We start from the raw sequence: 23,926 nt of genomic DNA, 5'->3' as shown, positions 1-23,926 counted from the left end.
AAAAGGGAGCGAATGCTACTGCTTTCTTCATCATGGGAAAACTTCCAGTTTTCCTTTGACAAAAAGTGAAAAGACTGAGCTAGGGATATTTTCCTTTTCTCTGAAAACAATAATAATATTTTTAATGCTATTAATAAGAATAAAATAAAAATAATATTTTCCTTCTAAAATAATACTGATATTTCTATGAATACCTTTAATTATAGAATTATATTTTATGAGATAAATTATATTTCTATTAAATATCTTTAATTACAAAGAGATGTATAGGTACTTAGTTATTAATCAAAAATGTATTTTTTCATTCAGTCAACTAACATGAATGTGTGTATGTATAGATACAGATTTATATATTCAAGTTATATATATATATATGATAGTATTCCACACACACACATATATATATACCTACATATTTTATATATACATATATATATACACACATACACATTTATATATAGGATTATATATACAAGTTTATATAGGTTTATACATATATATGTACACATACATACAAGTTTATTAAACATGAATTGTCCTGAGTATAAATATACAAAAATTATTGGGGAAATTATTTTTATTAGTTGTTTATTATAATATAAACACATATGCATGTGTATGTGTGATTATATATATATATATATATATATATATATACACACACACACACATATATATATATCTTAACCATTTTTTTTCTTCTATGTAATGCTGGCAAAATAAATGGACATTTATTTGAATATCAAAATTATGCCATTTTAACAATAAAAAATTTAAAATTCTTAAAAAATTTAAAAATTTTAAAATTTAAAAAAATTAAAAATTAAAAAAGTTAAAAAAATAAAAAAATTATGCCATTTTATACCATAGAGTATATATTATATGTATTATTCAGTAGTTGAAACTTCATTTTGATATTTAAACATTTGGGAAAAGCCTATGGACATCTGGTAAGGAAGTTATATTGCATACATAGGTTAAAAATATAATTAGTAACAAAATGATTGACCATGCAGACTGATTTAACTGCCAACCACCATGATTTCTCTGTTTCAATATATTGGTTCTTGAGTTTTCAAATCACTTAATTTTCAGCTTAGAAAATATTAAGATTGCTTGCAACCATTCTGGTGAGGTGTTATGCACTGTACTTGACATGAGGTTAATCTGGAGAGGACAATGTTGGGATGAAAGCATTAATTTAACCTATGACTACCAACTGCATCCACCCCCAATTCCAACTATGTATTTGAACCTTTTCAAATCTAAGTGGTTAGAAAGCATCTTCAAAATTGTTTTTTAACTTAATTGTGACATATCTTCAAACTTCATGTTAATGATTCAAGCAATTATACCAGTGTATTTTTGTACAGTCATGACTAAGCTTTCTTGTCAAAACTTTGACAAAATCTTTATCCTAATTTAACAATGAAGTTAGGAATTCTGTAACATGGCCATAATTGTTGAGAGCAATTCAAGAAAAAGGCTTTAACTGATTATAGAATGAGCATACACACACAAACACACACGGAGTTTTCTAACATTATGTAACAGATCTTTTAGTCTTTTGAAAATGTATATTAAATTACCATACTCTTTCCCCCCCTACAAACACCTTCATGGCTCTTTATTTATTAAGATAAATAAAGCCAATTATCCCTAAACAAATGCAAAGCTCATATTATATACCACCACCTGCTCTTACCTCTCTGTTTGCTCTGGACCGTGAACAGGCTGTGCTTCCTTCATGGGGCATTGCACACGCCATTCTTTTTCCTTGGGGTGTCCTTCCTTCCTTGTTCTTCTAGGTAAATTACATTTATTCTTCATTAAGCAGCATCAGTACCTTCAGAGAACCTTCTCTGATCTCTATAACTGTCAAATTCTATTAGTAGCTCTTTTCATAGTTGCAGTTTTCTGTCTACTTGTATGATTATATATTGTTTTCAGCTAGATTGTGACTATGTTTATTATATCATTAGAGCTTAATAATACTTTAAATGAATGATAGGATAAATGAATGAAGGGGCTCCTGGGTGGCTCAGTCAGTTAAGCATCCAACTCTTGATCTCAACTCAGGTCTTGATCTCAGGGTCATGAGTTCAAGCCCTGCATTGGGCTCCATGCTGTGCATGGAGCCTACTTAAAATAAATAGATAGGTAGGTAAGTAGGTAGATAGATAGATAGATAGATAGATAGATAGATAGATAGATAAAATAATATAGAAAATTAAGACATCTTAGAGCCTCAAAAATTTTCCTGAAGAATTTTTAAGTTACATTTTTTCCCCTATAGTCAAAATTTTATTTACAGGGGATTGTAGATTGGTTAGTTATTAGAAATCTATTTGAAAAGGTCAAAAATGGGGTGCCTAGGTGGCTCAGTCATTAAGCATCTGCCTTCAGCTCAGGTCATGATCCAAGTCCTAGGATCGAGCCCCGCATCAGGCTACCTTCTCAGCGGGAAGCCTGCTTCTCCCTCTCCACTCCCCCTGTTGTGTTTCCTCTCTCGCTGTGTCTCTCTCTGTCAAATAAATAAATAAAATCTTTTTAAAAAAATTAAAAAAGAGAAGGTCAAAAATTAAAATAATTGCTTTATTCTTTGTCCCATAAATAGTAAGTCATAAAATCTTTGTAGGTTTTATCTTAAAGAAGGACCTGAAAATTTGAAAGCAGGGTCAGGGAAAAGGGAGTGGAAGCTCAAGGATATATTACTGAGAACAAACTCTGTACAACTAACTTCATTTATGACAAGTGGGTAGAAAGAACAAACCAGCCTTCTTCATTTTGTTTCTCAATCCTTGCTTTTGGATTAAGAGGTGTGCATCAGCCACTTCCTGAGGTAGCACTTAATGGAGAACAAGAATTCCCAGTAGCCCCTGAAGATCTTATATTTATCCCACTGGTAGGAGAGACAGCACTGATTTTAAACTTTCAGGAGATTCTGCTCCTGTAATAGATACTTCAGTTGTCCTTTTTCCTCCTTTAGTCCATGCTCTGAGAGGTGACAGAGTGGGTGATACTGGGAGAGGAAAGATTCAAACCAGCAAGTGTCTGCTGCTCTGCAGGAGTTTTCCATGAGCATCCATACTCTGCTGATCCATTTCTGCAATCCATTCCTCCATGCTGCTTGGTGTTAGAGGTGGTGTTGCTGCATGTCACTTGCATAACTTGTCGCTTGTTTGTTTAATTCCTGAAGTCCATCCCCATTGCTATTCTTCTGGCCCAATATTATTTTTCCGATGTGCCTTGATGAATTCTGCATTGTCAACTCTGCCATTTGTGCCTGGATGTCCTTTCTTTGTATTAATGCCTCTTTTGTTCTAAGCTATTGCCCATCTCCCAGTACTAGGGGCTCTTCTGAGAAATTGGGGATTCTGGCCTGCTGAGTGTTTGAATGGGAAATGCAGAGGGGCTTCGAGAAGTTAACAAAAGGAGACTGGGCTTTGTTCTCCAGATCTTCTCCCATGTGAGAGACCCTCCACCACTGAGTATGAAGAGGTAACTCTCTTTGTTTGCATTCTGATTGTCTGCACCAAGTAGGTAAGGTCTTCTTTTCTCAGTTTTGTTCCTTGTCAATCATTTCCATAATTGGAGGAATTTGTGGAGCAGGACGAGTTTGAACAGTCCTTAATACATCCTGCAAGGGAGAGAATTCTGAGTTGATCTTCTGCCTTGGTGGTGTTATTTGAGCTCAAATACCTGTGCTGGAAGATTGTTGGCCAGATTCACACTATCTGGGGAGGTTGGTAACTGAGTTAGTTTAACAGACAAGTTTTCCTGTGGGAACTCAACCACTTCTCCCTTTCTGAACATCAATGGCAAAGAGACATTAACATTTATAGCAGGGCCCTCTGATTTATCTATAATTTTCCTACTCATGGATCCCCCTTCTGATGCCTGACTTTCTTTGTTGCTGTTTATCAAAGGACAGTTCTTCATGGCATGTGTGAGTGATATAAGTTGCTCATCTGTTGTGACCATGTACTGCTGAAGTCTTGCCTGGGTAGCAGTATTTTCTTCTCTAAGAAGAATTTCTGCCATAAGCGCATCAGTGAGCTCTCGATGATCACCTAACACTTGTTCCAGTTACTGCCTTATCTCTACTTTATGCACCTGGAGCTCACTTTCTTTAAGGTACCAAACCAGACAATAGAGAGAACTCACCAGTGATAGAGTGAAACCTGTAAGACTGACCACTCCGTAGTCCCTTGACCTCACATCCTGTCCACCGTTCATATTCTTCCATTTAGTGTTCCACTTCATGTGTCACGGGTTTGAGGGCATCCAGCCTGGATTTTTGCTATTTGGCAAGTCTGTGGAGGCTGTACTAGCTGCTAATGTGGTTCTGTTGTGCTTGGAAAGAGCATGCAAATCCGGTTTTCCTTTCACTTTATTTAACAACTGTTTTTGCTTCCTTGAGCTTAACACTTGTCCCACAAGATAGCCTGAGTCTAGAGTCTCAGTAGATTCTTCAGATTGAAGCCTGGTATGGATTCTTCTGACAGCATTGGTAGCATTGAGAGCCAGCTTTTTATTCCCCTGATGGAGGGGGCAGATGATGGAGTTCCTGGAGGGGTTGTTATTTTTGACTGTGTTGCTATTTTCTGCTGAATATCAGTCCACAGTTTATTAATTAACTCAGAATTATCTTCCTTTAGTTCATGGAGAAACATGTCTGCATTCCTATTTGAGAGTTTAGAGCTATCCAGTTCATTCTCGCTTTCTTCTGACTGGCTGTTAACAGTTCCTTCTTCTTCATCATTTATTTCATTAAGAGCCTGAGGCTCCATGACAGATTCACTAATAATGGTCTTGGTGACAGAGTCTTGATTTACCACGATGAGACCTTGAGAAGAATTAGGAGCCATTGTTACATTCAGAAACGCTGTGCACCTATGAGAATCTTAGTTGATTCTAGTATAAGCATAATGCCAGACGGTAGTTCTTCCTGTATTTCTCTGGGTTGTCTTTTTCTTTTTCTTTTGTCCTGTACATTTCAAATATTCATAGGAAAGGAATTACAGAACATTTCACTCCTTGGACACATTTCAGGATAGTAAAAATTCCCCTCATCTTACTGAAGATTTGCTTACATTCTGGAATAATAATAAACTTAGACACACCATCCCCTGAGAGACATCTGATTAGATTGCAGTGTAACAAACCAAGAGATCTTACCCTCCTCAGATCATAAAGCATTTTGACATTTTAGATTAAAATAAAGTCTTTTTCTCCCATAGGGCTAATGGGGTGGCATACCAGCTGCCCAATATAAGCACTTAGAGTTATAATTTTAGAGCACCTCTCCTGTGATATGAATACACTTCATACCCAAATAATAACTGATTCTCACTGTGGGCAATTGGCTGATTGTTTGTGTCCACCCAAAATTTGTTTGTTGAAATCCTAACACCAATGTGATTGTATCAGGAGGCAGAGCCTCTGGGGGTGATTAGGTCATGAGGGTGGAGCCTTTGTTAATGGAATTAGTGCCCTAAAAAGAGGCCTCAGAGAGCTCCCTCCCCACTTCCATCATGTGAAGACACAGCAAGAAGATAGCTGTCTATGAACCAGGAAGTGGGCTCTCACCAGACGCCAAATCTGCTGGTGCCTTGATCTTGGACTTCTCAGGCTCCAGAACTGTGACACTGTGTGTTCCAGTGAGGATTGGGGCTCAAAGAACTGGCACTAAGATCCTATCCAGGCTGGTGTTCTTGGTGTGAGTAATGCATGGCCTATTTCTCTGCAGTATGGTACTTCTGTCAGGATATACATGCAATTACATAGGCTAACTTGTTTACTTGCAAGTAGGGTAAAGTCTCAGACCCTTCACACTTTCTGACATAACATATATTACATAAAATATTCTACACAAACAAACGTTAGGTACTTGTTTCTCAAAAAAGAATAACGTCAGTCTCAATAATATCCTTAGTATTTAGATTTTTTTTTTCCCTCAAGATCTTGGTGTCTATGGCTTTTGGTTTATGATACTATTCAAAAAACAAGCAAGCATCATCGGCTGTTTTAAAATTCAACAAACTGTAATTAAGTTGAAAGAGCATAAACTACTGCATGTATATAATAATCGGGTATATATGCAATGACTTCTGCCACATATTTGGGGAGCCCATAGGTGGCTCCAGTAGGTGGAGCATTCCTAACCACTTCTGGCTAGGCATTGCCCCATTGGAATCGATTTTTGTTCAAATAAGTCATAAAATGTTTAATATACCTCAATTTATCTTTTAACCATACAGACCCCTTCATTGTATCCCTCAGTTTAATAAAAAAAGGCATTTTTGCTGTGGGTTTGATTGTCTCCATCATCTGTATATCAGCTCTAACTTTTTCTCACTTTGAAAATACAACTTCCTCGGTAGGCAGGGGATCAGGTTTGCCATTCCAAGCAATAAATATTTCATTAAGAAGTGTCAAGATCTTTTTGAACAGGTAGAGAAAGTCTTATAGAACTCTACTTTATTTTCAAAATCGCTATTATCTTCTACAAAGGGGCAGATTATCTTCTACAAAGGGCTCTTCTTATGTCTGAGCATAAGAAGAATATCAAAATAACGATGCCTATTTAAAAAGTATTATTCTGTGTTTATAAAGCCAAGGGGATATTATCACTTGAGACATCCAAGCAGAAATAGTATAGCTATCATCATTTAAGAAAGTAGACTATATAACTTCTAAGGTTTCTTTCTACTCTAAGAACATACTTTGTAATTGTGTAAGATAATAATGCTGTCTGTTGCATCCATTCTGAAATTGTGCACAACACTGATTTCAAAGTATGGTTCTCTTTCAGTTCTTCCTATCTCAGTGAATGGTACCAATATCCATTAAGTTTCACCAGCTTAGAAACCCAGGCATCACTCTTTTTACCTCTCCCCTATAAATAGAATCCATCACTACGCCCTTTGATGGACGCTCCAATTTATTCACATCTGTTTCATCTTCACCATCACTAACCTCATGCAAAGTATAATCATCTCTTAACTAAACTATTGAATTACCTCTGTCTGAACTACAAACAGAACTCAAACCTTAAGGTCACATTGTAAGAAAATGCATATTTAAAGCGCTTATGCTAATCTTAGGAAAATAAACATGCTATAAATTCACATTTCTTTTAGTACATATATACTGATACCATCTTATGTCCAATCCTCATAATATAATCTAAATAGTGCCCTCTAATATATCCTAATCCAAGCCATCATTCTTTCTTTTTTTCTTTTTTTTTTTTTTTTGTTCTTGATCTGGGCACTGGGGAAGAAAGAAGTTTGGGGAGGGAAGCAAAAATTTTTATGTGACTTGTTACCAAAAGTCCAAAATCTTCATATATCTTAAAATTAATGTGAGTCTTCTGTTCTTCACAGTGGCTCACTTGGATTAGCAAATTACACTGATAATGACTTTCGGCAACTGCAATTTCATAAATTTTATTAGGAAAAAAGTCCTCCGGATGTGTTTAAGCACTATCTTTTTGTATTAGTTCTTAAAAGGGCATATGTTATAAAAGTTCATCCTGAAATATCAAAAGTGACCATGAAATTTGCCATGCCAGTACTTAATCCATCCCAGAAGTGATATGCTTTTGTCAGGTTAAAATGATAATAGTATATATCCTCCTTTGGTTTCCTTAGTAAATGACACTATTGAGGATATGATTGTCCCGTGATGTCAAAGTCGCTGAGGCAGTGAAATGAACTTTATCACTCATATCTAATAGAGAGGGTCACTGAACTGTATTAAAATTAAACCCGCATTTTATTTCCTGGAATAGACAGAATATGAGCAGAAACTGAGTTCCAGTATTTCCAGTTTTGGAAAAAAAAATAGCTCTACTATTTCAAAAAGTTTTGGAGGTCAAATAAACTTCAGATCGAATTTTTTTTTTTTTTTTTTTTTTTTAAGTAATGAATCAAATTTGCTTTGCAGTTTCTTCCCCATCCTGGATTTCTTTTTAGTTAATCAAACTCTCCAGGTTGAAGATTTCCTCTCAAACACTTTTATGTAGTTAAGTGTGGCCCTTTAACTAAATCTTGGCTAATAAGGTAAAGGCAGAAGTGCTGTCTATATGTCAGGTGCTTGGAATTTTAATGGCTCCTATGAGTGCTTTCTTGTTATTATCTGTCTTTTCCTGGTTTGTGCTGCTTTTAAACAGATGTGGTGACAAAGTGCTAAAGACCCTCATTCCCCAAATGGAAAACCAATAGAGCCTAAGTACATGGGCAATGGAATGGGAGAAGGCTGGGTATCTGGGGACTCCATGACACAGAGCTGCCAGACCTGGCTTGCATACCTTCAGACTTTATATAAAATACAAATGCACTCCCATCATCTCCAGTTCATGACACTTTGATTTTGGTGCTCCCACTAAAATCTAATCCTGATAGATAGAGTGACATTTCATGCGAATAAAGGTGTTCAGGTCAATAAACCTTTAGAAACTTCTAGAACAATTAACATGCATGGGATGTTTTTATTGTATTTTACAGAAGTATTCATCCGCCTTAGACAAGAAAAAAAATTAATAGGGATCCTTATCACAGATAATTTGAGACTGCTCAGGCAACACTTATTATGTTTATGTGTGTATACGTCTGTGTAATTATTATTTCCCCCATTCATGAATAAATATCTAATAATAACAGGCTTTATCTGAAGAGCTTAAAATTGTTCAGCAGGTATGAAGTCACTCTGTGTCTGCTCTCAGTTTCTTTTGGCCCTGAACGATAATCAGGAACCCCCTTTAGCTACTCTTGGAATTATATTTCCTGCGCCAAACATGTTCCAAAACCTAGATAGGAGAAGAGTGCCAAGTATCTGTGTGAGTCTTGAGACTCTAATAGAAATAGTAAGAGTGTTTTGTGCTAAAATCTTGGTCTTGGGATCATCAAAGTTCATGATGTGAGTGTATAATCATAGGTCCAGTTGTGGAGAAATATCTACCACTGAACAAGTTAATTTTGGTCAAGAAAAAGGTCAATAGAAATAATAGTTCTTGAATAACCCAAATGGATAGAGTTCAAGGTAAAAAAAACAAGTGAAATGTAATCACTGAAGGGCAGAGAGAGGAGCGTGGGGGAAGTGAGGGACAGGAGGGAAGGAGGGAGAGAAAAAGGACAGGAGGGAGAGAGAGAAAGAAGCAGGAATGAAAACTGTTATATTTTCTATAGCTTTTACAGGTGTATGGTAGTGATGTGATTTCACACAGGAAGTAGTTTAAATAGGGCAATGGCTAATTTATTAAATTTTTGTATCATACCATAGCAAAAAAGGAAACAAAACTTAAATATAATAGTCACCATTCTTCTACAAAAAATATTATCTCCCCCCCAAATAGCCTTTACAAAAAAGAAAAGAAAAGCAGGTGATACATGCTTCACAAACAGCAGAATATTCTTATTCCTTGTCTTATGATTTTCCAGGCAACGTGCAATTCATTTCAATTTTGTTCTTTTATTTATTGCTCAATTTTGTTTTTTCTTATTTGCTATTGAAGATTGCTATATGAAGTCTATCAAATATACAACTTAATGGATACTCCAGCCTCTGGTTTTACTGATGACTATGAACAATAAGACCAAAAAAAGAGAGAGAGAGAGACAGCTTTATTATTACCTACTGCCACTTAAAGATAAACCATGGCTCAGTTATTAGGGGGAATTGGATGTCTTTTTCCAATCAGATATGGAGAGAATGTAATGCTTGAGGGTAAATAACATTTAAGTAAGAGGCATAAATATAATTAAATTACAATTCTCAAAACAAGTAAAACAGTGCTGTTTCTCAAATAAACAAAAACAGTGGTGATATATTGTACCTGAGATGTATCTATATCTATTTCTATATCTATATCTATACATAAATATTTATTTAAAATATTTCATTTATTTATTTGAGAGAGAGAGAGAGAACAAGTGGGAGGTAGGGGCAGAGGGAGAGGGAGGAGCAGACTCCCTGCCGAGCAGGGAGCCAATGGGGGCCTAATCCCATGACCCCAAGATCATGACTGAGCCGAAGGCAGTCACTTAACTGACTGAGCCAGCCAGGTGCCCCACACATGATATTTTTAAAAAGAGTGAAGAGAAATAAAATTTGGTTAAAAATTAAATAAATGATGTAATTATTGAATGTGTCTAATACAGGTAATGACCAATCTTTATCATGTACTTATTTTCTTTCAGGTATTGTATTAAATCATATTAAATAAAGAGTAATAACCCCATTTCACAGATAGAAGCTTACTCCTATTTTATATGGCTCTCAGGTGGGGGTGCCCAGGGTCCTGGGATGGAGCCCCATGTCAGGCTCCCTGCTCAGTGGGGAGTCTGCTTCTCCCTCTCCCTCTGCCTCTCCTCCTTGCTTGTGCTCTCTCTCTTTCTAAAATAAATAAATAAAATTAAGAAAAAAAAATGTTTATATGGCTGTCAAAAGAATAAGTTTATCTTAGAACAGGGGGAAAAAAGAAAGGAAAATAAAGCAAAACTATATAGTAGATAGTAAATAATAAAATAATAAAACAGCAACAATAACAAGAAAAAATATCTTAAAGAACCAGAAATGAAAATGTGGAGAAGGAAAAGCTTTCTCTTGATCTTCTAGGGTCCCTGGCTGGATCTGAAAATTAAATTGGTGAAGACAGATTAAGAGGAGAAAAGCATACAAATTTCTTTAATATATAAGTTTTACATGACATGGGAGCCTTCCTAAGGAAATGAAACCCAAAGAAACACTTAGACCTATGTACTTTTATGCTAGGTTTGATGAAGAGTAGACAGCTGTGAAGAAATATGATAGGTTGAGGAGTATAAGGAGTATGACAGGTTGAAGAGTAAGCAAGTTCAGTCTATTTATTGAGATTCTTCATGGTGATCTTTGTCTTCAAAGATAAGGATATTCCTTTCCTCTGGGTATGGGGAAGGTGCCTCTCACTTGTGGGGGTTTTTTTTGTTTTTTTTTTTTTAAGATTTTATTTATTTATTTGACAGAGAGAGACACAGCGAGAGAGGGAACACAAGCAGGGGGAGTGGGAGAGGGAGAAGCAGGCTTCCCACCGAGCAGGGAGCCCGATGCGGGGCTCAATCCCAGGACCCTGGGATCATGACCTGAGCCGAAGGCAGACGTTTAACGACTGAACCACCCAGGCGCCCCTCACTTGTGGGTTTTTTGACCTGTTTCAGAAGGACAAGGGGCTGGGAGAGAAGGTCAGAGTGATCTTCCTGCATCGGCCATTTTCTCAAATTCCTTCAGCTTAAAATATTCAATGTGTGAGGGTGCCATATTTTGGGGTAATGTGTAATGAACCCCTTCAAAAATTATATTTATGCTAGTGTTAGGTAGGTATTGACTACTGGAAGATGTAACATTGGATTTTTTTTTTTTAACAAATACAGCTATAATGTTGGCAGGCATTAACACTTCAACCACTCTCAGGCAGTTACTATACCTTTTTATAAAAGAACTTTAGGAATCTGAGAGGATTATCAGAGTTTCCTAATAAACATGATACAACTAATTTATATTTTAACAAACTGAAAATATTAATGACAGCCTGCATCACTGTAAATACCAACATGGCAATTGTAACAGGGATCTCAAGCTTGCTATCCCTTTTGAAGAGCACTCCAAGAAACATCAGGATGACGTCGGAAATAAAAAAAGAATTTAGGAAACCTATGGTATTCAAAAAGAGAAAATTTGGAAAATAAAACTGTATCTAGTCTGTCAGCATTATAGCTGTTTCCAAAAGACTGCTGTTGGGAGTTAAAATACAAGAGCTCATTTAATGCCTAATAATTTAGGGCAATCATCTTGACTTTTTCATCTTTTTTTTTTTTCTCTACTGTATTAAATAAGGGATTTGAATAGAGGAAATCTTATTGTGAGTTTGATATAGGAAGGAAGACTGTAAAGGAATGAATTTAATTTGCTTGTTAATTAGTAATTAACAAGAAAATGTTAGAAGTGGGTTTTCACTGCTCAAATTCTATGTGTTTAAATTTTGTGAATTAACTAAAGTATTTTAAAGACAATGCCCACCCTTGCAAGAAAAAAAAAAAAAAAAATCAGACCTGTGGACTATCCCTCACGGATAGTATGTGAGGTTATGATCCTGTGTTCACCCACTGGTTTAGTAATAGTTCTGGTTTTCTGATACTGACTTTATTAAAGGTGGTGCATCCCTGCCTCTGGACGCTTAACTTAACTATTCCAGTTAACCTTTCATCCACACTACTCAGGAGGCTTAGGATTGTCTCTCAGTTGTTCAACATTGAATCATATCAATATTGAATAAATAAGGGATGAATGATTGGAATTTATCTGAACCCTATCTTCCTGGAAAGCTTGTCGAGAGACCCTCCGCTCCCCTCCTCTGTTCTGAGAAATGGCTAACTGCGAAAGTGTGACTTTTCTGGCATATTCCAAGAATTAAACACCTCCAGCCTTCAAATAGGACTCACTGTCATCCTTCTTCAAAACCCCTTCGTTTCCATGACAATGAACCCTACTTTTTCCTCCCTAGTCTTTTATTTTTTTTTTTTAAGATTGTATTTATTTATTTGAGAGAGAGAATGAGAGAGAGAGCACATGAGAGGGGGGAGGGTCAGAGGGAGAAGCAGACTCCCCGCCGAGCAGGGAGCCCGATGCGGGACTCGATCCTGGGACTCCAGGATCATGACCTGAGCCAAAGGCAGTCGCTTAACCAACTGAGCCACCCAGGCGCCCACCTCCCTAGTCTTTTAAAACATCTTCATTAAAGAACATTCCTTCTATTACAACAGCCTGAATTTAAAATCATCTATGTAATTTGGTCTTTCACAAGACTTTTTTGATTGATAAAGTGAATAGAATGTGGTAAATGGACATTAGGAAGAGTTTGAGTATGACAGGAATAGATAATTTTTTATAATTGTATTTTAATTTTTGAAAATGTTCTTTTTTCTCTTTGAATTAGAAAATTTTTCCTTTTTTCCCTGGCCCTGCTACAAACAGGATTGCCTTCATGATGTATGAAATTAACTTGATGATCTAGCTATTTAGTTTATATTTTTTTAAAGGTTTTTTGTTGTTGTTTTTTTCTGATTCAGAGCTAGTGCTAATGTTAACCTGGATTTTGTTAATAGGTGTACATTTCTCAGAGAAAATAAATAAATTTTATGAAAAATGTATTCATATAATTGCTTCTCTTAAAATGATTGTCTAGTAGTAAACAATCTTTTGATTTTCTCTGTAAACATTTACCATGCATAGTCGTATCACAGTTAAAGGGGCCTTTTTCTTTTTCTTTTTATTTAGAGAGAGAGAGAGAGAGAGATGGAGTGGTCAGAGGGAGAGAAAGAATCTTAAACAGGCTTAATGCCCAGCATGGAACCCAACATGGGGCTTGATCTCACAACCCTGAGATCATGACCTGAGCCCATATCCAGAGGTGGACGCTTAACCAACTGAGCCACCCAAGCACTCTCACGCGGGGCCTTTTATTTGTTTTGTTTTCTTTATTAACCTTTATCAATGATTTGCCAGGGCGTAGACATTGGGCTAAATGGTTTAAATTATTTTCACAGTCCTCTCAATCTATTTACAGTGAAGAAAGTCAGGAACAAAGAAGTTAAGTAATTTGCCCTACTCACATAACTGGAAAAAGACAGAGCCTAAACACAGCCCGGGTGATCCGAACCCAAAATAGAACCTCTTAACCACTAAAAATACTTCCAGAATGTTTAAGGGAATGTTCTGTATATTATCAAATTTACTACAAATACAAGACAAAAAAAATACATATCTGAATTAAACTAATAAAATGGAAGTTCATTCAGTAATTCCTGCTATTTGGATTCTTATCCATAATTTATAGTTCCAAAGAAAGAAAAGTCAATTGATAAATACATATAATGATTCTTTTTCTTGAGGCCTTACACAAGAGAGAAAGGTACCCTAAAATTTTCCAAATTAAAGCTACTTAGCATTGTTAACATAGGAATTCAAGATTAATAGGTTTGCATTTCCTAAGGATTCATCAGAAAACAGTGTGAGATTTATTTCTGAGCCTCTGAAGAAAGGACCAGCAGAAATACCCTCCTCCTACCTAGATTTAGCAGTGTTAGGTATGCAGGGGGACAAGTGGGAAGTGGTTAGAGAAAGAACATAATTGCTTTCTACATCTCACTTCAAGACTACTTCAGATCCCTCCTCCTGACTTTTTTTTATCATTACAAATACGAGTTTCTTGCGTAAATCCTTCTTCATCTCCCCGAGCAATTTGATATTCCCTGATCAACTTCTTTTACATCTGGTACTTAAATCTATCATAGCACTTATTCAGGGTATTATTTGCTTATAAGTGGCCTTTCTTCTCATGGTGCTGGATATAAAGAACATTTGTTGTTTAAAATTATGCCTCCAATGCCAGTTTGGATTCCTGGCATTATAGAAGGTTTTTAGTGAATATTTGACAGATGAATATATTGCATTATGAACATATTACATTTAACTTATCTTTACCCTATAAATTAGAGAATCATTTACTCATTTTAACCTAGATCTGTAATTTCTATATGCTTGCATAATTCAAGTCAATTGAAGAATTGAGATTTTTCTGAAAATTCTTGATTGTTTCGATTGGTGTTCTATTTAAATTAATAGCATCAGAATATATGAATATATTTAGTCCAAAAATTTTTCAACCACTAAAATAATGCCTTTTATGACCATAGCTCTGATTAATTCTGATTGTGAATGTAGGTCTAGGGATGTGATATATGTTTTAAAGAAATGTACTTCTATACCCTAAACCATTTGATAAGCAACAAATGCATAGAATATTAGACTAGGCATCAAAACACAAACATTTTGTTGACTGGTTAAGCTGCTTCTCTGTTCCTACTCTTCGGGAGAGTAAGTAGATGCTCTTGATTTCCTAGGATTTAGAAAAATTAATGTAACGCATTGTATGTTAAAATAAGACACCTTTTTGACTCTGAAAACACCTTTACTTTCCTTTACTACACTCTTTGGTATTACTTTGCTAGTTCAGTTCAGTAGTCAAGCTTTTAGTTTCCATGGTTACTTTTGCAAATGTAATTTGGTGAGAAGATCAGAGTAAAAATCCATCAAGGCAGTGCTTAGACATGCAATTTAGCTATTCTCCCTAATGTGTACACATCATAGCCAGTTTCCTACAGTTCTTTAGGAATTCTCTTAATTTTTTAATTGACATCAAACCAGCTTTAATATAATTCCCCTTTTCAAACATCTGAATTAAAAATAAATTCTGTGTAAGCATCTTCTATACCAGTTAAAATCTAAATACGCCATTTGTATCAGCCAATTATTGTACATTATTTATATCTGGGAATAGAAGTGAGGGAACGGACCAGGTTTTGGACATTTGAAAAAATATAAGCATTTAAGTATATATTATTTTTAAAAGGACTTCAATATTTTTGTGTATGGGCCTGAAGGATAAAGGATATGATAATTGTGAATTTCCAGACAGTCGTATCTTAACTTTCTGAATTATTACTAAGAGAAATAAATTTATTTAAATTTACGTTGAAATAACTAGCAAAGGTGATTGGTCCTAAGATAGGGAAAAATGCAGTAGAATAGAAATACATTTATGTTACACAAAGATATTAAGTTATAATGAGTATAATATTATCTATATAAAATGAGGACACTGTACATTTTTTACTGTAAGTAATCTAGGATCCATAAGTTAGGTAATTTGAGCCCATGTGAGCAAATATTTATTTTTTCATTAGTATTATTTAATAAAATGAATTTTTATAGCTGTATTATGGAATTCTATTCCTAGTTCTATGATGGATAGAGTATAATTCTAAAGAAACTATTATTTTCAATATTGAGATAAAGATGAATTAGTAATACATATGAAAGTATTTTATAAACATGAACAATAGTTTTGGTTTTAAGTGTGTGTGCTTTGTATTTGAAAAATACTATTAGTGGTTGGTTTCTTCATAGAATAAATATCAACTTTTAAAAATAATTATGTCAACAAATAATATTTTCCTTAAATTTCTAAATTGAACTTTCAAAGTCTTGGTAATTTAGTTATAAATCTATGAAATAGTAACAATACTTTTTAAGGGGGCCCTGATTAATATGTGCTTATATAAATTTAAGCATATAAATTCCCTTAAATAATCAGTCCCATTTTCAGCTTATTTAAATTCCCTCTGACACTTTGATCTACATTCATAAATATAATAATGCTTGTGTTTTAAGTTTGTGAAGTATTTATCCTTAGACAGCTTTAAAAACATTAGTCAATTCTAATAAATGTGTTAAAATAATAAAGTCAATGATTTAATTTTTAAAATTCGAATGTTTATAAACTTTGTCACATTTTCTTTTACCCTTCCACATAAAATTTAAAATCTAAAATCAATATTACTTCCTAAATCTTAATATTACTTACTAGGATCTTAAGTCAGTTATGATGAATTTCTAACACATCAAAATCTATAAATACTATTAAATTAGTTAAACAAGGAGTCCATTAGACTGAGGTGGGCTCAGTCTATATGCTTGTTAATGGCTCTAAGTTATGAAATCAGAACAACCACTCTCAGTCAACAAAGCTTTAAGCTATAGTCAATCAAGTAATTTCCTTCACCTCTGCACCTTTATGTAAGTCTTTACCCTGACTCCTTTAGGTGGAGTGCTTTTAACCACTTTTGGTTTGGCCCTGCCACACTGGAATCTATTTTTGTTCAGTTAACTCTTAAAATGTTTAACATGCCTCATTTTACCTTTTAACAATACAAAACTTTTAATTTTACCTCTCAGTTTAATGCAAAAGGCATTGCTGCTGTGGATTTGATTTTCTCCATTACCAATATAAGAATTCTAAGTCTCATTTTGAAAATACAAGTTCCTCAGTAGGCAGAATAGGTTTGCCCTTCTAATAAGCAAACTGGGGATTAGTTCCCAAGCAAACTAAAATTACCATCTCAAGAAAATTGAGGTCAGTAAGAATCACTCTGATTGATTATAACCCAGAAATTTGGCTACATGAAGCCAGGGACTAGTTTCCTCTCCAGTCTCAGTAAGACTGAAACAGATTATAAAATAATGGGTATAATGTAAACATATGATCTACTTTCTCTTGTATCTTCCTTTGTAAAAATTGCAGCTTCTCATAATTGGAACTCTCTGCTTACCATATATCCCACTTCACCTAGCTCACTACTATTTCTCTGCTAGGTTTTGGGAGTAATCCAGTAAGTAGCACCCTTCCTCATCTAGTTTCTGAACCAGTTAAAAATTAGACCAAGGGAAAGCAGTTAAGAACTAAAACATTACTGTTATTCCTGAAAAAGTTTATACTGGAGTACATGGATTAAATATGAGAGCTGAGCAGGATTGCTGACTCCCTACTTGATACCTTCATTGAGAAAACCAGAGAGGGAAATAGAGTTTGCAGAGAAATAATTACTTACATTGGTGTTTCTCAAAGTTTAACAAGTCACATTAGATACTTTGTTAAAAAGTAGGATCCCCCCCCCCCAAAAAAAAAGTAGGATCCCATTTAGCAGCTCTGGGTGGATCCCAGATTTAGCATTTCTAACAAGCTCCTAGGTAATAGTAAAGTTGCTTGTTCAGGGACTATTATCTGATTAGTAAGGACCTAGACCAGGTGTCAGCAAACTTTTTCTGTAAAGGTGCACAGAGTAAATATTTTAAGTTTTGTGATTATATGGTCTCTCTTGCAACTAACTCTGCTGGTGTAGCTAGAAAGCAGCCACAGTAAATAGCAGAGGAGTCATGGCCGTGTTTCAATAACACTTTATCTATAGACACTGGAATTTGTGTTTTACATAATTTTCATGTGTCTGAAATATTATTCTTCTGATATTTTTTTCAATCATTTAAAGACACAGAAACAGTGGGCTGCATTTGGCCTGTGGCCCTTAGTTTGCAGACCCCAACATAGATCATTGCCTCACCCTGACCACAGAGAAAAAAAGAAGAGAAAAAGGGCAAATCTGAAGTTAGACAGAAAACAACTAGAGGAAAAATACACTAATATCAATTTTAAGGACAAATAATAAATGCAAATGAAGAGGTTTAATTCTCTCTGAAATGAGGGAAGAGGGGCGCCTGTGTGGCTCGGTCCTTAAAGCGTCTGCCTTCAGCTCAGGTCATGATCCCAGGGTGCTGGGATCGAGCCCCGCATCGGGCTCCCTGCTCAATGAGAAGCCTGCTTCACCCTCTCCCACTCCCCCTCCTTGTGTTCCCTCTCTCGTTGTGTCTCTCTCTGTCAAATAAATAAAATCTTCTTTTTTTTTTTTAAGATTTTATTTATTTATTTGAGAGAGAGAATGAGATAGAGAGAGCATGAGAGGGGGGAGGGTCAGAGGGAGAAGCAGACTCCCTGCTGAGCAGGGAGCCCGATGCGGGACTCGATCCCAGGACTCCAGGATCATGACCTGAGCCGAAGGCAGTCGTTTAACCAACTGAGCCACCCAGGTGCCCCAAATAAAATCTTAAAAAAAAAAAAAAAAAGATTTATGAAATGAGGGAAGAGATTTTTCCTCCCCTTCTCTTTCTCAAGAACATTTACTTTAGAAAACTTGTAATTCTGAGTACTTTCTCCTCTCTTTGAATTATATGTAAATATAATTTTTAAAAACTAGATAGGCCTTTGTCAACTTGGTGACATAGGAATGTTTTTTTTTCTCAAGGACCTGGTGTAGCCAGCATGCAGGGATACACGACTACCTCGCTCTAGACAAGGTTCAGCCAACCAGTCACTGCTGACAAAATCCAAAGGCAGAAAAAGGAGTGGTGGTGAAACAAGAAAGGAATTTATTTCATTGAGGCCAACACCAGGAAGACAGGGGATTAACGTCTCAAACACTGTCTCCAAAATGCTGAAAATACTTCCAGGTCTATATAAGGAAACTGTGAGGCAGAAGTGGGTGGAAACATACAGGTAGGCAGTAAAAGTCAAATCGATCTTTCTCTTGGAGTCAGTCACAGGCAGGGTCTTGCTGGCTCAGGGCCAGCTTCCTTGAGAGGATAGTTTCAGATCGGATCAGGGGATGCTTTTCCCTCAGCATCTTCTGTCTGAACCAAGAGACAAGCTGGAAAGAGGAACCCAACTAGAAAGTTTGAGATCAAAATGGAGGCAGCTGAAGTCCTCCTTCCCTGAGGGCCATCTCTTTGAAATGTAATCATCAGGGAAGATAGCAGCCCTATCTCTACTTCCTGAAGGAAGGCAGGAGCATAACTTTGGTGGGATCCTTGCTCCAAGTTGCAAAATTACTTGCTGTCATAAAGTTTGAGAAGTATTACCCCCCAATGATAAAGCTAATTAACACAGATGCTCATCCCAATTGCCCAGTAAAGTTAGGATGAACTATTTATGACAAGTGGTTCTATTTAGTCCTCTTACTTGAGAACTAGTTGCTGTTTATCTTGAAAATATGTGGTAATTGAGGCAAGGGAAACAAAAGCAAAAATAAACTATTGGGACTTCATCAAAATGAAAAGCTTCTGCACAGCAAAGGAAATAATCAACAAAACTAAAAGGCAGCCTATGGAATGTGAGAAGATATTTGCAAATGACATCAAATAAAGGGTTAGTATCCAAAATGTATAAAGAACTTCTAAAACTCAACACCCAAAAAGCAATTAGTCCAATTAAAAATGGGCAGAAGACATGAACAGACATTTCTCCAAAGATCTACAGATGGTTAACAGACACATGAAAAGATGCTTGACATCACTCATCATCAGGGAAATACAAGTGAAAACCACAATGAGATATCACTCACACCTGTCAGAATGGCTATAATCAACAACACAAGAAACAACAGGTGTTAGTGAGGATGTGGAGAAAAAGGAATCCTCGTGCACTGTTGGTGGGAATGCAAACTGGTACAGCCACTCTGGAAAACAATATGGAGATTCCTCAAAAAGTTAAAAATAGAACTACCCTATGACCCAGCAATTGCACTCCTGGGTATTTACCCAAAGAATATGAAATGCTAATTCAAAGGGATAATATGCACCCTTGTGTTTACAGCAGCAGTATTTACAATAGCCAAATTACAGAAGCAGCCCAAGTGTCCATTGACTGATGAATGGATAAAGAGATGTGGTATATATATAATGGAATATTATTCAGACATAAAAAAATAATGACATCTTGCCATTTGCAATGACATGGATGGAGCTAGAGAATATAATGCCAAGCAAGACAAGTCAGACAGAGAAAGACAAATATGATTTCACTCATATGTAGAATTTAAGAAACAAAACAACTGAGGAAAGGGGGAAAACAAGAAAGAGAGAGAAAGATCAAGAAACAGACTCTTAATTATAGAGAACAAACTAATGGTTACCAGAGGGGAAGGAGTAGAGGAGTACAGGAAGGGGGTGAGGGAATGTGTTAAATAGAGGGTTTAGGAGTGCAGTGGTCATGATGAGTACCGGGTGATTTATGGAAGTGTTGAATCACTATATTGTACACCTAGAGCTAATATAACACTGTATGTTAACTAACTGGAATTAAAAAAAAAAAAAAACTTATGGCAGATGGATTAAAAAACAAATACCTATATATAAAAATAAATGATTATAAGGAAAGAGAAAAGAAAATATGTGGTAATGGATTGTATTTGTTTGGCTATATATAAGAATGGGATATCTTTCTGTCTGTGCAGTTGTAGGTTGCCTGGGATGGACCTCACATTCCGGTTTCATGATAATTCAATAAGAGAAGAAATTTGTTTTTTTTCCTACTACTTTTGTGGGGAGGTTTTCTGGGTTTAGAACATTTTTGCTTGTTTTTGTTTGTTTTATTTTACCAACATTGTCACCCATCCACCACATTACTACTAGGGTCACTATCATTTAGAGGAGATACAGATGGTATAAAAGACCAGGAATGTCTTGGAAAAAAAATATTTCTTCATGTACCAGTGAAGTAGGGAAGAAGTATTCTTTTAACATCATCCTTAAGGATTCAGGCATCGCATCCACAAAATAAAGTAGATGTCCCTCCGATGTTTTCCATAGCATTCTGGAAGAGATTTTCTCAACATTACTGAAATGTGACATAATCATGCATTTATTAGTTTGTCTTCTCTCATGTCTGTGAGCTAGATGGGTGCAAGTAATGTCCATTGAGCACAGTGCCTGCTACATGTAGATTTTGATACTGGGTCATGGAAGTAATAAGCAAATAAAATAAGTGATTTGATTTTCACATTGTGTTTTTCATATATTCTGAATGCATAAATATTTTTGTGTGTAGTAGCTTGTATTACTTTTCATTTATGTTCAAGGATAGGAAATTTAAATGTCAATAAAGTTTCAATTACCAAAAGCCACAAATTGATCTAAAAACGATAAAAATGTGCCAATTATATTCATGCATATAATATATAAATGCATATGTTTCTGAATTTGAATCTGCATATATAAAGTATCTAATTATTGTGACTATCAGATTATAGAAATTTAGAGCAAAAACAATATATAAAATTTATATAGTCACAAGACATTAGTTTTCCATTTGAGATAACCATAGTCTATAAGATGATACAATTCTAGCTAGGCCTTTTCAAATTATCTAGTAGGGTAGTAGTTGGATATTTATAGGAAGAAGTCCTGTTAAACCTTTATAGGAAACAAATTGGTGAAGTTGCTTATACGGGAAGAGAAATAATTTTTCCTTTACCCCTTTAGGCTCTTGGCTGAGACTTCACTGGAATAAAAGAGATTAATGGGAGAAAAACAAACAGAAGTTCAATAACATGTACACCTCCCGTGTACATGGGAGATAGCCACAAAAACTGACTAACTCTCCAAAATGGCCTAAGGCACCCACCTTAAATACCATCACCAGCAAAAGATAAAAGGAAATGTTTGGGAGTGGGGAGTCAGTTATGAGAGGCTATCAAGAAAAGCATAGTAAACAAGGATAAGATTCTTAGACAGATTTAGGTTGTTGCCTTCTTAAGAGTTTCTAGAGCTTTAGTCATCCTCCTCTTCCAGTTACAGAGATGGAAACATTCTTACAAGTGGAGATTTTCCATATAAATGTAAATGTCCCTTACGAAAAAGTATCTTATACTGTCTGTCTGCTATTTCTTAAAAAATAACCAGCTCAAGATAATCCTTATACCAAAGAGGAATATTTTGGGGTGGCAAATTCTGTTCCCCTTCATGCCTAAAAGATTAATTTTAATTCTCATTTCTCCTATTTATACTTAATTTTCATCTCTTTTGAAATACTAAAAACACTATATACAGGTTTAATGAGTGACATGGACACAGTTAAAAGAATTCCCCAAAGCTGCAAAATCTTAAATTTTTTATAGAAACATTTTAATTTAGAAATATAAGACAATAGATATTTAAATATTATATTTTAGCCTATGTTTAAATGTTAATTTTTTTAGAATTATTATCACAGGTTTTAGCTGTTTGGTTGCAAATTTTTATTTTATACATAGACTTGCTGGTTTCTTCAAACATACATAATCTAATTAATAATTTAAACTCCTTACACTCTTTGGGTAGCCAGTATTTTTTAGGAGATTGCACTAATGCTTCTATTCTTATTCAGTCTCTTGTTTCAGTATCCAGGAGAAACTTAAAATATCACCTCTTTGATTTTATTTTAACTGTATGATTGTGTTTTATTGGCTTTTAATGTGCAACATAAAATAAATCAGTACTACAGTGTTTGGAGATTTGGATGTGATTGCATACTTTATAAATAATTTTGAACCATATTTTATATTCCTATTCTCATCAATAGTCATCATTAAAATTGAAAATATTTGCAGAATATTCTAAGACTTCATAGTGCTATTTATAAAAATAAGTTATACTCCAGGGATGTCAATGTAATAAAAGTACTGAACAGTATCTTGGAAAAACTAGCCTCCTTGATGCTATTTTCTATACTTTTTAAAATTTAAATATGGCTTATTAATTAAAGAACCACATAGTGAATCCTGTTTTTAGCAGAAATTTTATCTCAAATGGTGATCTTTAGCATAGCTGAATTATCACTCGACAGAGCCAAGTTTCAAGAATCCTGGATTGGATTAATGGCAGGGTATGTAGCAAGTGCTGGGACTTATTTAACATGTGACTTTGGAGAACAGTTTCCTTTTCAGCAAATTTGCACAATGGTATCCATTCTCCCTATCTCATATAGGCTTAGAGTTCATTGTCCAAAGTGCTCTTCAATGTCATCATTTGGTCAATTGATGTACACACTCACTGTATCCAATATAAGCAGTAGTAATAGGCTAATATGATCTACATATAGAGTTGGTTGAATGCAACAAATTTGTTTCAGGTAAATTCCTTCTCAGGAAAGAATATTATAAAGATATCAATACATTTATTAACAAATTTTAAATATGACCACCACAAAACTTTACTGGTTAAAAAATGGATGTAACCACATTATCTTCTCCTCTATTCTTTCAAGTTTCAAAACTAAGTTGTCTATTCCAAGTAGCTAATATTATCTGTATGTTCTATGTGTTGGAGAAAATATGTGGGCAGAAAAAATTGAATATACTTAATTAACACTACTAACCTACACTTAGAAATGGTTAAGATGATAATTTTTTTTTTCTTTTTCAAAGATTTTATTTATTTTTTGACAGAGAGAGAGACAGTGAGAGAGGGAACACAAGCAGGGGAAGTGGGAGAGGGAGACGAAGGCTTCCCGCAGAGCATTGAGCCCTATGTTGGACTCGATCCCAGGACCCTGGGATCATGACCCAAGCTGAAGGCAGACGCTTAACGACTGAGCCACCCAGGCGCCCCAAGATGATAAATTTTATGTTATGCATTCTTTACCTGTAATTTTTAAAATTCATTGATACTTCCTCCTGTCTTA

General features: G+C 35.2%; 1 pseudogene; it reads right to left on the bottom strand.

The window, feature by feature from the left end:
• Positions 1-2,745: 2,745 nt before the first annotated feature.
• Positions 2,746-14,268, bottom strand: LOC118009662 (annotated as a pseudogene).
• Positions 14,269-23,926: the final 9,658 nt, after the last annotated feature.

This window comes from Mirounga leonina, unplaced genomic scaffold (genome assembly GCF_011800145.1).
Source record: "Mirounga leonina isolate KUSES-001 unplaced genomic scaffold, KU_Mleo_1.0 Mir_127, whole genome shotgun sequence".
Lineage (NCBI taxonomy): Eukaryota > Metazoa > Chordata > Mammalia > Carnivora > Phocidae > Mirounga > Mirounga leonina.
The sequence above is the reverse complement of the archived record's forward strand: the minus strand, read 5'-3'. Positions and strand labels throughout refer to the sequence as shown.